This window comes from Pristiophorus japonicus, chromosome 10, assembly GCF_044704955.1.
Source record: "Pristiophorus japonicus isolate sPriJap1 chromosome 10, sPriJap1.hap1, whole genome shotgun sequence".
Lineage (NCBI taxonomy): Eukaryota > Metazoa > Chordata > Chondrichthyes > Pristiophoridae > Pristiophorus > Pristiophorus japonicus.
The window spans coordinates 156920493-156943103 of record NC_091986.1 but is presented as its reverse complement, the minus strand read 5'-3'; the positions used below and the strand labels follow the sequence as shown (position 1 = coordinate 156943103).

Genomic DNA, 22611 nt, shown 5'->3' with positions numbered 1-22611 from the left:
CACCTAACCTATCCAAGTCTCTCTGCAGCCTCATAACATCCTCCTCGCAGCTCACACTGCCACCCAACTTAGTGTCATCCGCAAATTTGGAGATACTACATTTAATCCCCTCGTCTAAATCATTAATGTACAATGTAAACAGCTGGGGCCCCAGCACAGAACCTTGCGGTACCCCACTAGTCACTGCCTGCCATTCTGAAAAGTACCCATTTACTCCTACTCTTTGCTTCCTGTCTGACAACCAGTTCTCAATCCACGTCAGCACACTAACCCCAATCCCATGTGCTTTAACTTTGCACATTAATCTCTTGTGTGGGACCTTGTCGAAAGCCTTTTGAAAGTCCAAATATACCAAATCAACTGGTTCTCCTTTGTCCACTTTACTGGAAACATCCTCAAAAAATTCGAGAAGATTTGTCAAGCATGATTTCCCTTTCACAAATCCATGCTGACTTGGACCTATCATGTCACCATTTTCCAAATGCGCTGCTATGACATCCTTAATAATTGATTCCATCATTTTACCCACTACTGAGGTCAGGCTGACCGGTCTATAATTCCCTGCTTTCTCTCTCCTTTTTTAAAAATCTGACTGCAAGGGACCTACGTTTGTCTTCACTAATCTTTTTCTCTTCACATATCTATAGAAGCTTTTGCAGTCAGTTTTTATATTCCCAGGAAGCTTCCTCTCATACTCTATTTTCTCCCTCCTAATTAAACCCTTTGTCCTCCTCTGTTGAATTCTAAATTTCTCCCAGTCCTCAGGTTGGCTGGCCAATTTATATGCCTCTTCCTTGGATTTAACACTATCCTTAATTTCCCTTGTTAGCCACAGTTGAGCCACCTTCCCCGTTTTATTTTTGCAATGTACAATTGTTGAAGTTCATCCATGTGATCTTTACATGTTTGCCATTGCCTATCCACCGTCAACCCTTTAAATATCATTCACCAGTCTATTCTAGCCAATTCACGTCTCATACCATCGAAGTTACTTTTCCTTCAGTTCAGGACCCTCGTCTCTGAATTAACTGTGTCACTCTCCATCTTAATAACGAAGTCTGCCATATTATGGTCACTCTTCCCCAAGGGGCCTCACCCAACAAGATTGCGAATTAGTCCTTTCTCATTACACATCACCCAGTCTAGGATGGCCAGCCCTCTAGTTGGTTCCTCGACATATTGGTCCAGAAAACCATCCCTAATACACTCCAGGAAATCCTCCTCCACCGTATTGCTACCAGTTTGGATCGCCTAATCTCTATGTAAATTAAAGTCGCCATGAAAACTGTTGTACCTTTATTGCACGCATCCCTAATTTCTTGTTTGATGCTGTCCCCATCCACACTACTATGTTTGGTGGTCTGTACACAATTCCCACTAGCATTTTCTGCCCCTTGGTATTCCACAGCTCCACCCATACAGATTCTACATCATCCAAGCTAATGTCCTTCCTTACTATTGCGTTAATTTCCGAAGATCGAGAAGAACGTTGGGGCGATGACACAGCCTTGCTTGACCCTGGTCCGCACGTGAATTGAGACTGTGGTGGATCCGTTAGTCAGGATCATAGCTTGCATGTCATCGTGAAGCAGGCAGAGGATCATGGCGAACTTTTGAGGGCAGCCGAATTTGAGGAGGACACTCCATAATCCCTCCCGGTTGACAGTGTCGAAAGCCTTTTTGAGGTCAAAGAAGGCCATAAGAACATAAGAACATAAGAATATAAGAAATAGGAGCAGGAGTAGGTCATACGGCCCCTCGAGCCTGCTCCACCAGTTAATAAGATCATGGCTGATCTGATCATGGTCTCAGCTCCACTTCCCCGCCCACTCCCCATAACCCCTTATCCCCTTATCGTCTATTTCTGTCTTAAATTTATTCAATGTTCCAGCTTCCACAGCTCTCTGAGGCAGCGAATTCCACAGATTAACAACCGTCTGAGAGAAGAAATTTCTCCTCAGCTCTGTTTTAAATGGGCAGCCCCTTATTCTAAGATCATGCCCTCCAGTTCTAGTCTCCTCCATCAGTGGAAACATCCTCTCTGCATCCACCTTGTCCAGCCCCCTCATAATCTTATACATTTCGATAAGATCACCTCGCATTCTTCTGAATTCCAATGAGTAGAGGCCCAACCTACTCAACCTTTCCTCATAAGTCAACCCCCTCATCCCCAGAATCAACCGAGTGAACCTTCTCTGAAATGCCTGCAAAGCATGTACAAGCAACTCTCGATTATCCGTACACGGATCTAACAGAGAACCCGCTGCAACGGCACTTTTAAAAACTGTCGCACAAGTGAATACCAGCTGACATAGAAACATAGAAACATAGAAAATAGGTGCAGGAGTAGGCATTTCGGCCTTCGAGCCTGCACCACCAATCTATAAGATCATTAATGAGGGTTGTCACTTCGTCCCCCGTCAGGAACAGATGAAAAATAAAACATATACTGCAGTCGGTTCTGGTTATTTACAGGGAGGTTAAATCATTGGGGGGGATCCTTGAGATAGATGAAGTTCCGATACACATGATAGTGTCCCGTGTACAGCTGCACCGAGATGGACCTTTCGCTGTTTTTCTAATCTCAGCACCGGATAACAAGCTGATCCCAAGTGCAACAGAATGCAGCGCAAAGCTCCTGTCCAAACTATTCATTTTTGGTCTTTAACGCGCTCTTACAGCCCTGGGTGCAATGAATTATTTATTGAATGTTCCCACTCCAGAGAGTTTAAAAATATCCGCTTCCAACACAATAGGCTTCACCGTGTCCTTCTCCGTGGTTTTACTTTCTCTCCATGTGAAAGACCGCGGATCAAATTTGGGACCCAAACATTCTCGCCAAGTACTGAACAGTCAAATTTCAGGGGCATTTAAAAATAAAACATAACTAACACAGACGATATGAATCCATTGTCATGTATTTTATTACCTTCACGCTATAATAACACGAACTAAGTCTTCGTGGTTGGTTCTATCACCTTCAAATTTCAGCTCTGAGATGTGCACTCGCCCGAGCAGTAAAATTGTTTACCCAGAATAGCCCGATTCCCGAGGGACCCGGATAATCGAGAGTTGCCTGTATACCCTTTCGTAAATATGGAAACCAAAACTACACGCAGAATTCCAGGTGTGGCCTCACCAATACCTTATATAGCTGTAGCAAGACTTCCCTGCTTTTATACTCCATCCCTTTTGTAACAAAGGCCAAGATACCATTGGCCGACCTGATCACTTGCTATACCTGCATATTATCCTTTTGTGTTTCATGCACAAGTACCCCCTGGTCCCGCTGTACTGCGGCACTTTGCAATCTTTCTCCATTTAAATAATAACTTGCTCTTTGATTTTTTTCTGCCAAAATGCATGACCTCACACGTTCCAACATTATACTCCATCTGCCAAATTTTTGCCCACTCACTCAGCCTGTCGATGTCCTTTTGCAGATTTTTGGTGTCCTCCTCACACATTGCTTTTCCTCCCATCTTTGTATTGTCAGCAAACTTGGCTATGTTACACTCAGTCCCTTCTTCCAAGTCGTTTATATAGATTGTAAATAGTTGGGGTCCCAGCACTGATCCCTGCGGCACCCCACTAGTTACTGGTTATCAACCAAAGAATGAACCATTTATCCCGACTCTCTGTTTTCTATTAGTTAACCAATCCTCTATATTACCCCAAGCCCGTGAACTTTTATATTGTGCAGTAATCTTTTATGTGGCACCTTGTCAAATGCCTTCTGGAAGCCCAAATGCACCACATCCACTGGTTCCCCTTTATCCACCCTGTTCGTTACATCCTCAAAGAACTCCAGCAAATTTGTCAAATATGACTTCCCCTTCATAAATCCATGCTGACTCTGCCTGACCAAATTTTGCTTTTCCAAATGTCCTGCTATTGCTACTTTAACAATGGACGCTAACATTTTCCCAACCACAGATGTTAAGTTAACTGGTCTATAGTTTTCTGCTTTTTGTCTGCCTCCTTTTCTAAATAGGGGCATGCACAGAGTTTGGTACTGCTCCCTGCATTTTTCTTCCATTCGACGCATGGTAAGATCATGTCCATTGTGCCCTTTAATGGGCGGAATCACATTGCGACTCTGGGAGGAGCTCTTCAGCCACTGGGAGAAGGCGATTGAGGAGGATTCTTGCAATGACTTTCCCTGTGGCAGACAGCAGGGAAACTCCTCTGAATTACCGCAATCGGACTTGTCACCTTTCTTGAAGATGGTCACGGTTACAGCGTCTCTCTGATCCCCTGGCATGCTGTCCTCCTTCCAAATAAGAGAAATGAGTTAATGGATTCATACCAATAGTGCTTCTCCGCCATGCTTAATGCTTCGGCGGGGATTCCATCTGCTCCTGAGGCCTTGTTGTTCTTCAGTTGCTGGATGGTCTTTTCAACCTCATGCCGGGCTGGCGCTGTTCTGAGTTGCTGGCGGGTAGCATGCTGCGTGATGGAGCCGAGATATTCGAAACATAGAAACAAAGACATAGAATCATAGAAAATAGGTGTAGAAGTAGGCCATTCGGCCCTTCGAGCTTGCACCACCATTCAACAAGATCATGGCTGATCATTCACCTCAGTACCCCTTTCCTGCTTTCTCTCCATACCCTTTCATCGCTTTAGTCACAAGGGCCATATCCAACTTCCTCTTGAATATATCTAACAAACTGGCATCAACAATTCTCTGCGGCAGGGAATTCCACAGGTTAACAACTCTCAGAATGAAGAAGTTTCTCCTCATCTCAGTCCTAAATGGCTTACCCCTTATCCTTAGACTGTGTCCCCTGGTTCTGGACTCCCCCAACATCGCGAACATTCTTCCTGAATCTAACCTGTCCAGTCCCATCAGAATTTTATATGTTTCTATGAGATCCCCTCTCATTCTTCTGAACACCAGTGAATACAGGCCCAGTCGATCCAGTCTCTCCTCATATGTCAGTCCTGCCATCCCGAGAATCAGTCTGGTGAACATTCGCTGCACTCCCTCAATAGCAAGAACGTCCTTCCTCAGATTAGGAGACCAAAACTGAACACAATATTCCAGGTGAGGCCTCACCAAGGCCCTGTAAAGGTGCAGCAGGACCTCCCTGCTCCTATACTCAAATCCCCTAGCTATGAAGGCCAACATACCATTTGACTTCTCCACCACCTGCTGCACCTGCATTCCAACCTTTAATGACTGATGTACCATGACACCCAGGTCTCATTGCACATCCCCTTTTCCTAATCTGCCACCATTCAGATGATATTCTGCCTTCGTGTTTTTGCCACCAAAGTGGATAACCTCCCATTCACATTTATCCACATTATACTGCATCTGCCATGCATTTACCCACTCACCTAACCTGTCCAAGTCACCCTGCAGCCTCTTAGCATCGTCCTCACAGCTCACACCACCACCCAGCTTAGTGTCATCTGCAAACTTGGAGATATTACAATCAATTCCTTCATCTAAATTATTGATGTATATTGTAAAGAGCTGGAGTCCCAGCACTGAGCCCTGCGGCACCCCACTAGTCACTGCCTGCCATTCTGAAAAGGATTCGTTTATCCCGACTCTCTGCTTCCTGTCTGCCAACTAGTTCTCTATCCACGTCAATACATTACCCCCAATAACATGTGCTTTAATTTTGCACACTCATCTCTTGTGTGGGACCTTGTCAAAATCCTTTTGAAAGTCCAAATACACCACATCCACTGGTTCTCCCTTGTCCACTCCACTAGTTACATCCTCAAAAAATTCGAGAAGATTTGTCAAGCATGATTTCCCTTTCGTAAATCCATGCTGACTTGGACCGATCTTGTTACTGCTTTCCAAATACGTTGCTATTTCATCTTTAATAATTGATTTCAACATTTTCCCCACTACTGTTGTCAGGCTAACCGGTCTGTAATTCCCCGTTTTCTCTCTCCCTCCTTTTTCAAAAAGTGGTGTTACATTAACTACCCTCCAGTCCATAGGAACTGATCCAAAGTCGATAAACTGTTGGAAAATGACCACCAATGGATCAACTATTTCTAGGGCTACTTCCGTGAGTACTCTGGGATGCAGACTATCAGGCCCTGGGGATTTATCGGACTTCAATGCCATCAATTTCCCAAACACAATTTCCTGACTATTAAGGATTTCCTTCAGTTCCTCCTTCTCGCTAGACCCTCGATCCCCTAGTATTTCCAGAACGTTATTTGTGTCTTCCTTCGTGAAGACAGAACCAAAGTATTTGTTCAATTGGTCTGCCATTTCTTTCTTCCCCATTATAAATTCACCTGATTCTGAATGCAAGTGACCGACGTTTGTCTTCACTAATCTTTTTCTCTTCACATATGTATAGAAGCTTTTGCAGACAGTTTTTATGTTCCCAGCAAGCTTCCTCTCATACTATATTTTCCCCCTCCTAATTAAACCCTTTGTCGTCCTCTGCTGAATTCTAAATTTCTTCTAGTCCTCAGGTTTGCTGCTTTTTCTGGATAATTTATATGCCTCTTCCTTGGATTCAACACTATTACTAATTTCCCTTGTTAGCCACAGTTGAGCCACCTTCCCCGTTTTATTTTTACTCTAGACAGGGATGTACAATTGTTGAAGTTCATCCGTGTGATCTTTACGTGTTTGCCATTGCCTATCCATGGTCAACCCTTTAAGTATAATTCGCCAGTCTATTCTAGCCAATTCACGTCTCATACCATCGAAGTTACCTTTCCTTCAGTTCAGGACCCTAGTCTCTAAATTAACTGTGTCACTCTCCATCTTAATAAAGAATTCTACCATATTATGGTCACTCTTCCCCAAGGGGCCTTGCACAACAAGATTGCAAATTAGTCCTTTCTCGTTACACATCACCCAGTCTAGGATGGCCAGCCCTCTAGTTGGTTCCTCGACATATTGATCCATCCCTAATACACTCCAGGAAATCCTCCTCCACTGTACTGCTACCAGTTTGGTTAGCCCAATCTATATGTAGATTAAAGTCGCTCATGATTACTGCTGTACCTTTATTGCACGGATCCCTTATTTCTTGTTTGATGTTGTTCCCAATCTCACTACTACTGGTTGGTGGTCTGTACACAACTCCCACTAGCATTTTACATAAGAATTAGGAACAGGAGTAGGCCATTTAGCCCCTCGAACCTGCTCCGCCATTCAACAAGATCATGGCTGATCTGGCCATGCACTCAGCTCCACTTACCCACCTGCTCCCCATAACCCTTAATTCCCTTATTGGTTAAAAATCTATCTATCTGTGATTTGAATACATTCAATGAGCTAGCCTCAACTGCTTCCTTGGGCAGAGAATTCCACAGATTCACAACCCTCTGGGAGAAGAAATTCCTTCTCAACTCAGTTTTAAATTGGTTCCCCCTTATTTTGAGGCTGTGCCCCCTAGTTCTATTCTCCCCGACCAGTGGAAACAACCTCTCTGCCTCTATCTTGTCTATCCCTTTTATTATTTTAAATGTTTCCATAAGATCACCCCTCATCCTGCTGAACTCCAACGAGTAATGACCCAGGCTACTCAATCTATCATCATAAGGTAACCCCCTCATCTCCGGAATCAGCCTAGTGAATCGTCTCTGTACCCCCTCCAAAGCTAGTATATCCTTCCTTAAGTTAGGTGACCAAAACTGCACGCAGTACTCCAGGTGCGGCCTCACTAATACCCTGTACAGTTGCAGCAGGACCTCCCTGCTTTTGTACTCCATCCCTCTCGCAATGAAGGCCAACATTCCATTCGCCTTCCTGATTACCTGCTGCACCTGCAAACTAACTTTTTGGGATCAGGTCCCTCTGCACCTCAGCATGTTGTAATTTCTCCCCATTCAAATAATATTCCCTTTTACTGTTTTTTTTTCCCCAAGGTGGATGACCTCACACTTTCCAACATTGTATTCCATCTGCCAAACCTTAGCCCATTTGCTTAATCTATCTAAATCTCTTTGCAGCCTTTCTGTGTCCTCTACACAACCCACTTTACCACTAATCTTTGTATCATCTGCAAATTTTGTTACACTACACTCTGTCCCCTCTTCCAGGTCATCTATGTATATTGTAAACAGTTGTGGTCAAAGCACCGATCCCTGTGGCACACCACTAACCATCAATTTCCAACCCGAAAAGGACCCATTTATCATGACTCTCTGCTTTCAGTTAGCCAGCCAATTCTCGATCCATGCTAATACATTTCCTCTGACTCCGTGTACCTTTATCTTCTGCAGTAACCTTTTGTGTGGCACCTTATCGAATGCCTTTTGGAAATCTAAATACATCACATCCATCGGTGCACCTCTATCCACCATGCTCGTTATATCCTCAAAGAATTCCAGCAAATTAGTTAAACATGATTTCCCCTTCATGAATCCATGTTGCGTTTGCTTGATTGCACTATTCCTATCTAGATGTCCCGCTATTTCTTCCTTAATGATAGCTTCAAGCATTTTCCCCACTACAGATGTTAAACTAACCGGCCTATAGTTACCTGCCTTTTGTCTGCCTCCTTTTTTAAACAGAGGTGTTACATTAGCTGCTTTCCAATCCGCTGGTACCTCCCCAGAATCCAGAGAATTTTGGTAGATTATAACGAATGCATCTGCTATAACTGCCGCCATCTCTTTTAATACCCTGGGATGCATTTCATCAGGACCAGGGGACTTGTCTACCTTGAGTCCCATTAGCCTGTCCAGCATTACCCCCACTAGTGATAGTGATTATCTCAAGGTCCTCCCTTCCCACATTCCCGTGACCAGCAATTTTTGGCATGGTTTTTGTGTCTTCCACTGTGAAGACCGAAGCAAAATAATTGTTTAAGGTCTCAGCCATTTACACATTTCCCATTATTAAATCCCCCTTCTCATCTTCTAAGGGACCAACATTTACTTTCTGCCCTTTGGTATTCCGCAGCTCTACTCATACAGATTCCACATCATCCAAGCTAATGTCCTTCCTTACTATTGCGTTAATTTCCTCTTTAACCAGCAATGCTACCCACCTCCTTTTCCTTTCTTTCTATCCTTCCTGAATGTTGAATATCCCTGGATGTTGAGTTCCCAGCCTTGATCACCCTGGAGCCATGTCTCCGTAATCCCAATTGTATCATATTCATTAATAGCTGCCTGCGCAGTTAATTTGTCCACCTTATTACGAATACTCTTTGCATTGAAGCACAGAGCCTTCAGGCTTGTCTTTTTAACACACTTTGTCCCTTTAGACTTTTGCTGTAATGTGGCCGTTTTTGATTTTTGCCGTGGGTTTCTCTGCCCTCCACATTTTCTTTTCTTCTTTCTATCTTTTGCTTCTGTCTCCATTTTGTTTCCCTCTGTCTCCCTGCATAGGTTCTCATCCCCCTGCCATATTAGTTTAACTCGTACCCAACAGCACTAGCAAACACTCCTCCTCGGACATTGGTTCCGGTTCTGCCCAGGTGCAGACCGTCCGATTTGTACTGGTCCCACCTCCCCCAGAACCGGTTCCAATGTCCCAGGAATTTGAATCCCTCCCTTCTGCAACACTGCTCAAGCCACATATTCATCTGAGCTATCCTGCGATTCCTACTCTGACTAGCATGTGGCACTGATAGCAATCCTGAGATTACTATTTTTGAGGTCCTACTTTTTAATTTAACTCCTAGCTCCCTAAAGTCGTCTCATAGGACCTCATCCCATTTTTTACCTATATCGTTGGTACCTATATGTACCACGACAACTGGCTGTTTACCCTCCCCCTCCAAAATGTCCTGCAGTTGCTCTGAGACATCCTTGACCTTTGCACCAGTGAGGCAACATACCATCCCGGAGTCTCGATCGCAGCCGCAGAAACGCCTATCTATTCCCCTTACAATAGAATCCCCTACCACTATAGTTCTCCCACTCTTCTTCCTGCCCAACTGTGCAGCAGAACCACTCATGGTGTCATGAACTTGGCTGCTGCTGCCTTCCCCTGATGAGTCATTCCCCCCAACAGTGTATCTGTTTTGGAGGGGGATGACCGCAGGGGACCCCTGCACTACCTTCCTTCCAATGGTAACAGAGCATTGAAGTCCTGCTATCGCTGCCTGATACAACAGTTTGCTCAACGTGCTCCTTCCAGCAGGCACTGATTGCTTCTCTCTCCTTGATGAGTACCTCTCCATTTTTGATCCTTGTAATATATGTAGCTCCACCTGTGGATTCCTGTGGCACTGCAGCCAGTGCTGTTTATAATAAAAGGAACAGGTCACCTGACTGGTGAGTTCCAGTATGTTCTGCCATCTTAAGGCTGTGTGTGTTTCTGTGAGCTACTGAAAATATCACAATGGCGACAAGGCTGGAATTATCGGGGAAAAAAAGCTGAAATTTTTGTCGGTGGAGGATTCAGCCAACCGACAGAGAGATTTTGAGAGCTTCTCTGTTTTGATTAACAGCTACAAATCTGAGGTAAATTACAAACACACTTTTTTGAACTGCCAGAGTCCAGATGACTGTGCCTATGGGAATAATAGGACATTTGGGGGAGTTTCAGCACGACTGTGAAAGTTTCAGAACATATGTGGAGCGGTTAGAAATGTTTTTCACCGCAAATAATATCATCAAAGTCCCCAATGATGAATACCATAACCGGGTGCCCCTGGAAATTGCTGAAAGTTATCGTTTCGGAATACGAGATCAGTTAACTGAAGAAAATATCAGTGAGCATATTGTAGCATTAAAAAAGCTATCTATTCACTTTTGGAATACTTTTGGAATACTATAATTTTGGAAACTTTCAGGACCGAGCATTGCGTGACCACTGTGTTTGTGGGATGAAAAATGATGCGATCAGAAGAAAGTTATTGACAACTCCTAACTTGACTTTTGATTTAGCTTGTCAGACAGCTATGTCAATGAACATGGCCGACCAATATTCCTGAGAATTTCATATTATTTTCAGTCATCAGACAACCGAGGTGAATCGCCTGCAGGTTAAAAGTAAAAGGCAGTCGGGCCCCAAAGTCTCAGAACCTGGCAATGGTAGCAGAGCATTGAAGTCCTGCTATCAGTGCCTGGGACAACACATTGCTCAAAGTTGTCCATATGTGAAGACAGAATGTTTCATCTGCAGGAAAACTGGGCATTCTTGCAAAGGCATGCCGACTGAAGGGTAAACCAGCTTTCAAAGCTATCAGTAGAAATTCCCAGAGACTACACAGCATTGAAGAAAAACAACAGGACGAGGAGATTTTAGAGCTAAACATCATCAGGAGCATGAAATTAACAAACAGCGATTCGAAAAGTATCATAATCCACATAGATGTTGCAGGAACCAAGATACCCATGGAAATCGACACTGGTGCATCCGTGAGTGTAGTACTGGAGACGCTATACCTCGATAAATTGTGTGATTTCCCATTGGAGAAATCCAAGATAGAGCTGCGAGGCTACTCGGGAGAGAACATTCCTGTGGTAGGTCGTATCACCGTACCGGTAAAATACAACGATCAATTTCAGAGCTTGCCTCTATTAGTAGTGGCAGGAGACAAGCCTGCCTTACTAGAAAGAAATTGGTTGGGATCTCTGAAGCTGGATTGGAGTGAGATTTTTCGTATTGAAATGAGATTTGCATCAAAGGATGACGTCATCAAGAATTATCCAAAGGTGTTCTGCGAAACAGGCAGTCTGATCCAAGGCTTCAAGGCGAGTGTCAGGGTACAGAAGGACGCTAGATCGGTTTATTGCAAGCCACTTTCCATACCATATGCTCTCAAGGAGAAAGTTGAGCAAGAACAAAGACGAGAGACTGAGAACATTATTTCTAAGATAGATCGATGTAATTGGTCTGCACCCATTGTTGTTGTACCTTAGTCCAATGGTAAGGTAAGATTGTGCAGTGATTATAAAGTAACGGTAAACCAGGTTCTAGAGGGTAATGTCCCTAATACATTGCCAAATGTAGAAGATTTGTTCACAACACTGACAGGTGGTCAAATCTTCTCAAAGCTGGACCTTACGAATGCCTACTTACAGCTTGAACTAGATGAGGAGTCCAAGTCATGCTTAACTATAAATACTCATCTAGGCCTATATCAATTTAATAGGCTACCATTTGGAGTGTCTTCTTCCCGTGCCATAGTCCAAGGGGTGATGAACCAGATTTTGCAAGGTATTGAAGGGGTAGTATGTTATTTAGATGACATACTAATTTCAGCCTCAAACGGCTAGAGAAGCACAGAGTACGAGTGTCTGCTCGCAAGTGTGAGTTATTTCAAAACTCAGTGGAGTACTTAGGGTACAGAGTAGACAAAGATGGTTTACATCCAACCAAGGGAAAGCTGGATGCAATCAGAAATGCACTCACTCCCAAGAATGCCACTGAACTTCGATCATTTTTGGGTCTTTTGAACTATTATAGGAAGTTCCGACCAAATTTGGCTACAGTATTACATCCACTGAATGAACTATTGAAAAAACAGGTCCATTGGAAGTGGTCAGAAGAATGCGATACAGCATTCAAGGAGTGTAAAAGCAAATTGGTGGAGAGCACCATGTTAGTTCACTGACGTATCTAAGAAGATCAAGCTAGCATGTGATGCCTCTCTTTATGGAGTTGCGGCAGTAATCTCTCATGTATTACGTAATGGGGATGAGAGACCAATTGCTTTCGCTTCACGCACTCTCAGTGCCAGTGAGTGTAATTATGTGCAAATCGAAAGGGAAGCTTTGACATTAATTTTTGGGGTCAAGAAGTTCCACAAATGCTTGTATGGTCGTAAGTTTACCATCATTGCGGACCATAAGCTCCTGACAGCAATCCTCCATCCAAAGTCCGAGTTCCAACATTAGCTGCAGCCCGAATGCAGAGATGGGCTTTGATTTTATTAGCATATACATATGATATTGAATATAGGCGATCAGCTGATCACAGTAATGCTGATGCTATGTCTACATTGCCTTCCCTATCACAAGTTACACCCGATAGGGAAGAAGTGTTTTATTTTTCATACATTGATGAACTGCCAGTCACAGCTGAAGAGATTGGTAGAGCAATCAAACGTGACCCAGTTATGTCAAAGGTGTATGATTATATTGCAAATGGCTGGCCAAATCAGGTAACAGACAAAGATATTCATCCATTCTTCATTCGTAGGAATGAATTATCAGTCAATAAAGATTGTATCATGTGGGGTGCAAGAATAGTTATACCAAATAAATTCAGGTCCAAATTATTAGGAGACCTCCATGACCAGCACCTGGGAATGTGCTTGACCAAGAGTTTTGCACAGTTATTATGGTGGCCAGGTCTTGATAAAGATATAGAGTATGTCGTCAGTTAGTATACGACATGTCAATCGGTAAGGAAGAAACCACCATCAGTGCCATTACAGCCATGGAAATGGCCTCCCAGGATGTGGCAAAGGCTACATATTGATTTTGCTGAGCTAGAAGGACAACAATTGTTCATTGTGATTGATAGCCATTCGAAGTGGGTCGAGGTGTTTCCAATGTGGAAAATAACAACAAGTAAAACATTAGACATTTTATGAAGATTATTTTCTTCATTTGGCCTCCGAGAAGAAATTGTTTCTGATAATGGACTACAATTTCGTTCAGAAGAATTTGCACAGTTCACGAGCAAAAATGGTATGAAACATACCAAGGTTCCACCATACCACCCTGCTTCAAATGGTGCAGCAGAGCGCACTGTATAAATTGTAAAACGTGCCCTCATCAAACAGATGTTGGATCCAAATCCAAAGAAATGACAGTTGTCATTGGAACACAAATTGGCTAATTTTCTAATTACGTATCGTAATACTCCTCACACAACTACTGGTAGAACACCAGCAGAGTTGTTTCTCAAACGACAGCCACGAACCAGATTCTCGTTATTAAAACCAAACTTGGCACAGCCCATAGAAGAGACACAATTAAGACAGAAAGAGAATCATGATAGAGGTAGAGTAAAAGAGAGAAGTGTGAAATTAAATCAGAAGGTGAGAGTGAAGAACCATCACCATAAATCGTTAAAGTGGTTACCAGGAAGAGTGGTGAAAATATGTGGTCAAAATGTTTTATCATGAACAGGTTAGGTTTGTTCACATTGATCATATTTTACCTATAGACATGGAAGTAGTTGAATGTGGGAATGATTCAATTATTTCTGACTCATCAGATAGTTTTGATACACCAGTAGCATATCCTACATCCAATGTACTGGAAACAAATCCAAGAGAAAGTCAGAATTTAAGTCTGAGTCCGAGTCAGGCAGACAAACAGTCTGAAGTTAGAGTGAGTTCAAATGGAAATCAAGGGCATCCCCTGGAGGAAAATTTTCCTCAGAATCAGCCTTGAATGAGTTTAAATTCGGCACCATGTTTGGAAGGTTCTGTTCGAGAGTGAAGGTATCCTCTTCGAAACAGAAACAAGTAGTTAAGCTTGATTTGTAAATATGGCAAAATAAGTCCATATCCTTTGTTATGTATAACCATGCAAGTTATGTATGATGCTTATTTTGTTATAATTACTTCTTCATTAAGGAGGGAGAAGTTGTAATATATATAGCTCCACCTGTGGACTCTTGTGGCACTGTAGCCAGTGTTGTTTATAATAAAGGGAACAGGTTGAGTTCTGATATGTTCTGCCATCTTAAGGCTTATGTGTGTGTCTGTGAGTACTGAAAATATCACAGCCCTCAGCTCAAGGAACAAGTTGGTGGTTACACCTTCTTCTGCCTCTCATAATGCCCCCATTAGAAAATCATCTGTAATATCTTCCATTTCTGACAAATCGGTCACACCTATAAAGATAATTCATCTGTTCTCTCCACAGATCCTAGGAACATCGGAACATATGTTGTAATGTAGGTGGTAGAAGTTTGGAACTCTCTTCCGTGAATGGCAATTGATGCGAGGTAAGTTGTTAATTTTAAGAGTGATAGATTTTTGTTAACCAAAGGGATTAAGTGATCTGGGGCAAAGGCAGGAATATGGAGTTAGGTCGCAGATCAGCCATGATCAAATTGAATGGAAGAACAGGCTCAAGGGGCTAAATAGCCTACTTCTGTTCTTATGTTCCTGGTATTAGATTTCAGACGGGGCATCTGAAGCTAACTTCTCGGAAGAAAAAAGAAAGAAATTTGGGGTAGAAATTCGGTGCATTTGCACCTACCGTTAGTGCCTCTGGGGGCACTAATGGGGTGCAAATGCCCTACCACCCGGGTACGACACTGGCAACGACGCCCACCGTATTGGCGGGAGTTTAGCGGCGGCGCTACAGCGTTGCACCCCGATCTCCTGCGCCCAGAGATCGTGACATAATTGCCGTGCGCATCGCCCAGTTAGTGCCCTGTCCCTGAAATTGGCTTTCGCCCTCTGCAGCTGCGCCCCGCGATAAAACCAACAGCTGCAGGGGACATGCATCGGGCGGTGGGACGCAACAGGGGTGAAAATTAACGGCGAGGTAGCCAATAGCAAATGAAAAAATACTTATCTTGTGGTTGCCGCCCCTGATGTGGTTCCTCTGCTTGAGTGCTGGCTGATCGTGCGGAATCCCAGCTCCCTGGTGGTCCCGATAGGTGCCTTTTTCTTTTGCAGAGCTGGCAACGTGAGCCCTTGCCTTTAATTGAGGGGAGGGCCCCTTGGACTTGGCAGTTGCTGTGGCGACCAACCCATTACCGACCCAGAAAGCACTTGTTCCACTTCCTTCCGGGGGTGGTAACCTGAATTTTTCAGGAGGGGCGGGACTTCCGCGCCTGGCACTAAGCCTCACGCCTCCTGAATGTTACTGTCCCCGAACACACCAATACCGAATTTCACCCCAAAGACTTACATTTATATGGCACCTTTCATGACCACCGGAATTCCCAAAGCACTTTACAGCCAATTAAGTACTTTTTGAAGTGTTGTCACTACTGTAATGTGGGAAACGCTGCAGCCAATTTGTGCACAGCAAGCTCCCACAAACAGCAATGTGATAATGACCTGATAATTTGTTTTAGTGATGTTGATTGAGGGATAAATATTGGCCAGGACACCAGGGATAACTCCCCAGCTCTTCTTCGATGTAGTGCCATAGGATCTTTTACATCCAGCTGAGAGGACAGATAGGGCCTTGGTTTAACGTCTCATCCAAAAGATTCCCTCCGTAGTGCACTGGAGTGTCAGCCTAGATTTTTTTGAATGATAAGTAATTGAACATCGCAGTGACTATTTAAAAAAAAAAGGAAGACTTGCATAGGCCAATCTAAATCAATTGAGACTTTCAGCTTGATTTGGTTCCCCAATGTAAGAGTCTAATCTGGGAATGGAAGGTCACTTCTTTAGAATCAATATGCTGAATCCACAAACTGAAATTTCCCTTCGGGCTATTGATTGGATGCTTCAATTTAATGGTCCATCAGGTAACTAGATTTCACACACCTTCTGCCAGGTTATATTATTCCAAGGCATAAGGAATACGCACTAATACTAAAAGAAGATAATACCAAATATTACCTAACTGATTTAGGGCTAGAATTTCGGAAAATATCACTATGACCGGTTTTTGGGCAATATTTGAGGATTTCGATTTTTTTTACCGCCGGACTACCACTATGACGATAGGCCGCAAAATTCGCCAAACAGTGACCAGCGATAGCGGTAGTGGTAAAATCCGGTCTTGCATGATGGAATTTGTGCGCTGGAGCCAAATTCAGCGATATGAAAAAAAACAGACCTTCTGCGCATGCACAAATGTTTTTTTTTCACCGATTTTTTTTTTCCGATTTAATTTTTTTCTGCGATTCTGGTCAAGTGTCTGGATGCGCCCGTGCATGCGCAGTACACCCAGCTCTCAATCATTGATTTTTCAGACACAGGAGAAGATGCAGCATGTTAATCAGAGCAGGCAGAGGGCCAGGAAATTTAGCTGTGATGCGAATGAGGCACTTATAACAAGCTATTGAGAGTAGATGGGGAGAGTTTAATAGGCGGGGTCGAGGTAAATCCACCCCACCCATTGTAAAAGATTTTGGACCGCTGTTGCTGAGGAGGTGTCCTCAGTGGATGACATTCCCAGGGGCTACGAACAATGCAGGAAGAGATGGAATAACCATTGCAGGGTCGTGAGAGTAAGTAATATTTTTATTCATGCACTCCTTGATTACTTAAATTGTAAATCTGACACGTGTTGCTGTAGGTAAGCTTAGTGTTGCACGTTATTTGCCATGAAACATCATTACACATTATTAAGATTGCTTTCTGAGATCTTAAAAGATGTTTCTGCACTTCAATGTCTTCTTCATGAACCACATGCAGCTTCCAGGGATATTAACCAGAGGACTGCATTAAATGCACACAGTATGGTTTAAGTGCTTTGATGGCTATCTGTGTGTGCCATAGGAGCAGAAAGGCACTCTGGTCACCATTCCTATGTCATTTTTGCAGAAAAAGCTGTCACATAATCGGCGCGAGCAGCGACGGACAGGCGGTGGACAACCCAATACATATGCCTTGACTGACCTGGAGGAACACATGGCATTAGTGTCCATGGGAGGTCAACTACCCATGTGGGTGCTGAGCCCTTGTTCAGATCTGAGGGTAAGTCCTGCAAAATCCCCGGTCTGGGTTGGGGTCATGTCATGTAGTGTCTGTGGACTTGGGTTCGGGTAACGTCATGCAGTGTCTCTTGACGACATATAATGCAGTAGTGGTGGTCCTTCAAATAAGCCTGCACTATGTGACCTTACTCATGTCACCCTACCCCCTCCTCTACTGCTAACCACTCATCTGTTGTTATCTATTTTGCAGATGAGGATTCTGAGGCTCCACATCGTCCTATGCAAGCCTCCACTTCAGCCCATCGTGTGTGGGTCAAAGAGGAAGATGAGGGGCGCGCTGAGGACCCTCCATGGGAGGAATAACATCATGAAGCTGTAGCGGGGCAGATTGGGGGGGCTGTTGTTGGTGGGGGTGGAGGAGGTGGTGGGGGTGGTGTAGGTGGGTGGTGGGTTTGTCAGCCTTTTCTGACCTTGACGGTTCGAATCGTCCCACTCCCTGGTTCAAGGGCTTGGAGTTATTTAGGGGATGTGATAGATGTAGACAGACAACTGTTTGGTGCAAGAATAAATATTTTATTTAGAAAATGGCACACCACACTAATTGACTTAATAGCATATAACAAAATGTACAGAAAAAGGGGGAAAACGTATACGCAACAAGTACAGAGGTTATGCAGTGAAAAAAAAAACCTCCCACCACTACACTAACTAAGTTAGGCTCTGAATTTGCAGGGACTGTGCTCACCAAAGGATTTCTCCACAGTTTAGACCAGTTGCACACTGCTTTCTCTCGCCTCAATCTTGTGGATTCTTTGGCTGGTTGCGGTGTCTTCGGTATTAGCACTGGTCGACGTTCTGATAGTAAATACGTTTTTTTCCTTGAGTCTGCGCTGGATGATTGTTGGTTTGTCAGTGACTCCGAGGCTTCTTGTTGGGTTCTTCTTGTTGCGTTGCAGTAACCTCGTGTGGCAAGTTAGACGTTTCAAAGTCAGAGTCAAAGAGCCCAGAGTCCAAGTGCTTTTCCAGAGTGTTCTTGGGTACGTTTCCTCAAAAGTGTTTCCTCAGCCCAAAGGTTACCACACAAGCTACCAGCAAGGCCCCCAGTTATACCTGAGAGGCTGCTTAAACTTTCGCGCCAAAACTCGGGTGCACAATTGATTTTTGATGGCTGCTTTTGTGTGATTTTGGCAGGCTGATCAATGCTAATGTGATCCCTTTGTGAGAATTTTGGTGGGCTGATTGAGCATCAGCATAATACAAGATTCCCAAAGGTGTTGATGGGGTTTTCAAATGGTGCTGTTAGAATGTAATCACGTCTTGATACTGTCCATTGTGTGTTTTGCTGATGCCAGGGTTTTTCTGTATAGCCGTTTTAAGAACTATTAAAATATGTATGTATCTGGGCCCCTGGTAAGTGGGCTTTTGTTAGATTGCTAATGTCTCCCTGGGGCCTGCCTCCCAGATGGGTTAGCAGCCCTATAAGGATCCCATTTCCCTATGCAGACCCAGCATACAATTTAAAATGTCCAAACTCAATCTAAAAGGCCCGAGTTTAAACCAAAGGCACCTAATAGTGAGATATTTCTGTCAACATTTCTCCTCCAAAAGTCTAACACAGTTCCCTTTTAAATTCCAGACACATGTCCATTGAGTAGGGGGTCCCAGAATTTTGTGAATCCTACAGTGGTGGGGGTGGAAAGAGCGATACAGTCAGCATGTCTTTTAGCTGTGGCCACAAGTTCTTTGGAGGAAGCCACACTTACAGGTTTTGTCCCATCCGAGGCAGCGGGTCCAAGTCGTGTGCAGCAACGCACCCCCAGGGTTGAACCCTGTATGTCGTCTCTGCGGATGTTGAGTTGGCAAAGCCAGTCGGCTGAAAGACAGGCCGACGCACACCTGGACGTGGTGGGTCTGTCAAGGGAGAGCATCGACCTCGGTCGAGAGCTCCTCCAGGCCCTGGGTGGCATTTCCGGCAACATTGCCGCACAACCTACGACACAATCTGCGGACATGTCGCCGATTGCTGTTGCGATCCGGGAGAACACTGAGGCTGTCAATGCCCTGCAGCAATTGATGGTCTCGACTTTTGGCACTGCAATCCCCAGATTCATACCACCCAGACCGACAGCACCTGTGAGTGGGGAGGCAGAACAAGAGCCTTCCGACTCAGAAGCCGGGCTTCCATACCCCGAGCTTCTCCAGGGATCCAATGGCGTCTCCATTGTCTCTTCCCCAACAACAGCAGTGCCCTGTGCTCCTTGCTGCACACCGTCTCGGTCCCAACACGGGTAGAGGTAGGGGCAAGAAGCGAGGGAGGGTGGGGTTTAAAATCAGGGGGAAAGGTGGCCGCAGTTAAATAGTTCGGTGTCGGGGGGGGTGGGGGGCGGATTGTTGTTGTTGTTGTTGCTGTTTGTTTTGATTATTTTATAAAAGTTTTACAAATTGTTTCAAGTAAAAAATGTATTTAAGTTTCACAATTAAAGTTTACCAAGTTTCAACAATGTACAAATGTTTCATAAATTTAGCAATGTTTTATAAATTCTTTTGTTCAACGTAACCATTTTTGTGCAGTGTCTCATTTGTAGAATAAGAGGGGGAATAATCAACATGGTGGGATAGAGTGGGCAGGCAAAGTGAAACATGCCTTTCACTGTTCAAGCAAAGCATTGAATTATGAGCTGTTATCGTAAGACTTTTGCAGTGCTGAAAGCTCCATGAGGCCCCCCTGTCGTGATGGTGGGGGTGGTGGCATGGGTTTATCACCAGGCTTCTCGTCCTCCTCCTCCTCCTTGTCCTCCTCCTCCTCCCTCTCCATCTCCTCCTCCTCCCCTCTCTCCTCAGCTGGTCCTGCAGTCCCCATTGGTAATTCCTGTCCCCTCATGATGGCTAAGTTGTGTAGCACGCAGCACACCACAATGAACTCAGCGACCTGCTGAAGGGAATATTGTAGGCAGCCTCCAGAGTGGTCCAGGCATTGGAAGCGCTGCTTGAGCAGTCCGAATGTCTTTTTGACGATATTGCGTGTGGCTATATGGCTGTTGTTGTGGCGATGCTCGGCTTCTGTCTGAGCATTCCGGAGCAGGGTCATGAGCCAGGTGGCGAGGCCGTAACCTTTGTCCCCATCCAGCTCTGGCCTTGTGATTGGCGCTGGAACGTGCGCGAGATAGTACTCTCACGCAAGATGAAAGCATCACGAATGCTACCTGGAAACTGGGCATTGACTGCCATGATTTCCTGCATATGGTCGCAGTCGATCTGTATGTTCAGCGATTGGAATCCTTTTTGGTTTCAGTAAAACTCTAGCTCCTCTAAAGGTACTCGCAGAGTGATGTACGAACAGTCAATGGCACCCTGAACCTTGGGGAAGCCAGCAATTCATGCAAAACCTACAGCCCTCTCATTCTGTGCCTCCCTGGTCATTGGGAACTTTATAAAGTCCATCCTGCTTGCGTACAGTGCAGTAGTCACCTAGCGAATGCAGCTATGTGTAATGAACTGCGAGATGCAGCATATGTCCTCTGCTGATGCCTGAAAGGAGCGGGAGGCAAAGAAAGCAAATGCCACAGTCACCTTCACCTCGATAGGCAGTGCAGTGCTGTTGCCGCTGTAGGCTGTCGGTCTGCCTTTATGAGCTGGCATATCTCTGTGATCAGCTCTTTTTGAAAACACAGCCTTTGAACGCACTGTGCCTCAGACAGCTGCAGGTATGAGCGCTGTTCCCTGTAAACTCGTGGGGGGGTACGACCTCCTCCCCATACAACTGCAACCTCTTTGATTACGCTCATAATACTCTTGAATAAGCCTTCTTCCAGCTCTATGCTGCATAGAAAAAGCAGCCAGCATTATTAGCAGCGATATTATAGCCCCCATTCTTTTAAATGTCCTCAACTGTCCTCAAAATGTCCTCCAATATAGTCTCAAATAGCCTCAAATAGACTTAAAACGATCTATGAACTCACATAAAACTCAGTGTGTAAAACGCAGCTTTCTCTCAAAATTCTTCTTTGCACTGAACTTCTGCTCCGTTTTTCAAAATGGCATCGTTAGCGCTGGGTGTGATGTGAGTCAGAGCAGGTAAGACTTGAGATTTCACAGCGGGTTTTTTGGCCGGTCGTAAAAATGGCGGTATCGGTGAATTTTCTGCCCGCGGCAATAGCGGGGCACACAGATTGCCGTCATAAAAATGGCGGGAAAAAAGGGCTGGCGGAGATTTACCACGCATAACCGCTGGAGAATTTTCTGCCTCAGCGCTAAATTTTGTACGTCGTGTTTACCACCCAAAAATTTACTTTTCCGCCCAAAAACGGCGGTAAAACAGCGATAATTGGGCGCAAACCTGCCAAATTTCTAGCCCTAATTAAAATTTTGTAATGTATCAATCTATTTTTCTGAAGCCAATTGCCTGTTGATTTATCCAGACAATTACCATACTACTTATTTCGATAATTTTAAAGCAAACATCCCCATCATAAAAGAATATTATAGTAATGTAAATCCTTAATAAGTTCAAGCAAATTATGCCAGTGAAGGTTTTTTTATAAAACAGAAGTACGCTTTATAATAGATCAAACTGTATTTAAATAATGGGGTACGAAGTTTCTACGGACCCGGGAAGGCATCGGAAAAGCTGGCTTTCAGCGCGCAATGTGCATACGCTGAAAACCGGCTTTTCCAATCTGTCAAGCCCAGCAAATGTCCTCAAAAATCTTGCGCCTGAAAAATGTCCTCAAAAATCTTGCGCAGGCGCATAAAACACACAAAAACATGTTCAAATAAAGTTATGAAAACATATTTTATTGTTAAAAATCGGGAAAATATTTTTTTTATGACATTAATAACTTTAATTTAAATGAATCTTAAATATGTAGTGCATATTTTCTATTTTTTATTAATGTTTTGGGTGTTTGGGGAGGTTTCTCATTCATAATAATGGGAACTTACGGAGTTCCCATTATTATGAATGAGAAAATACTGTACCTTGATTGGCTGGCCAGAGCCATGTGACTCCAACTCCAGCTTACGGACGTCCCTACGAGCACACGCAGGGAGAGGAGGCCTGTGGATCGGGAACTCGAGCGGGTGCATATTTTCTCTAAAATCTAGTCGAACGCTTGCGGGAAGGA

The 22611-nt window shown here is 44.2% G+C and overlaps 1 long non-coding RNA gene across 1 annotated transcript in view; it reads left to right on the top strand.

Annotated features, from left to right (window-relative positions):
• LOC139274836 (uncharacterized) overlaps positions 1-17834 on the top strand; it is a 203408-nt gene extending 185574 nt beyond the window's left edge. The window contains exons 4-6 of the long non-coding RNA XR_011595623.1: positions 14782-14863; positions 17376-17528; positions 17739-17834. This is a non-coding gene — a long non-coding RNA (uncharacterized lncRNA). The remainder of the gene's footprint in view (positions 1-14781; positions 14864-17375; positions 17529-17738) is intronic.
• The last annotated feature ends 4777 nt before the right edge of the window (positions 17835-22611 follow it).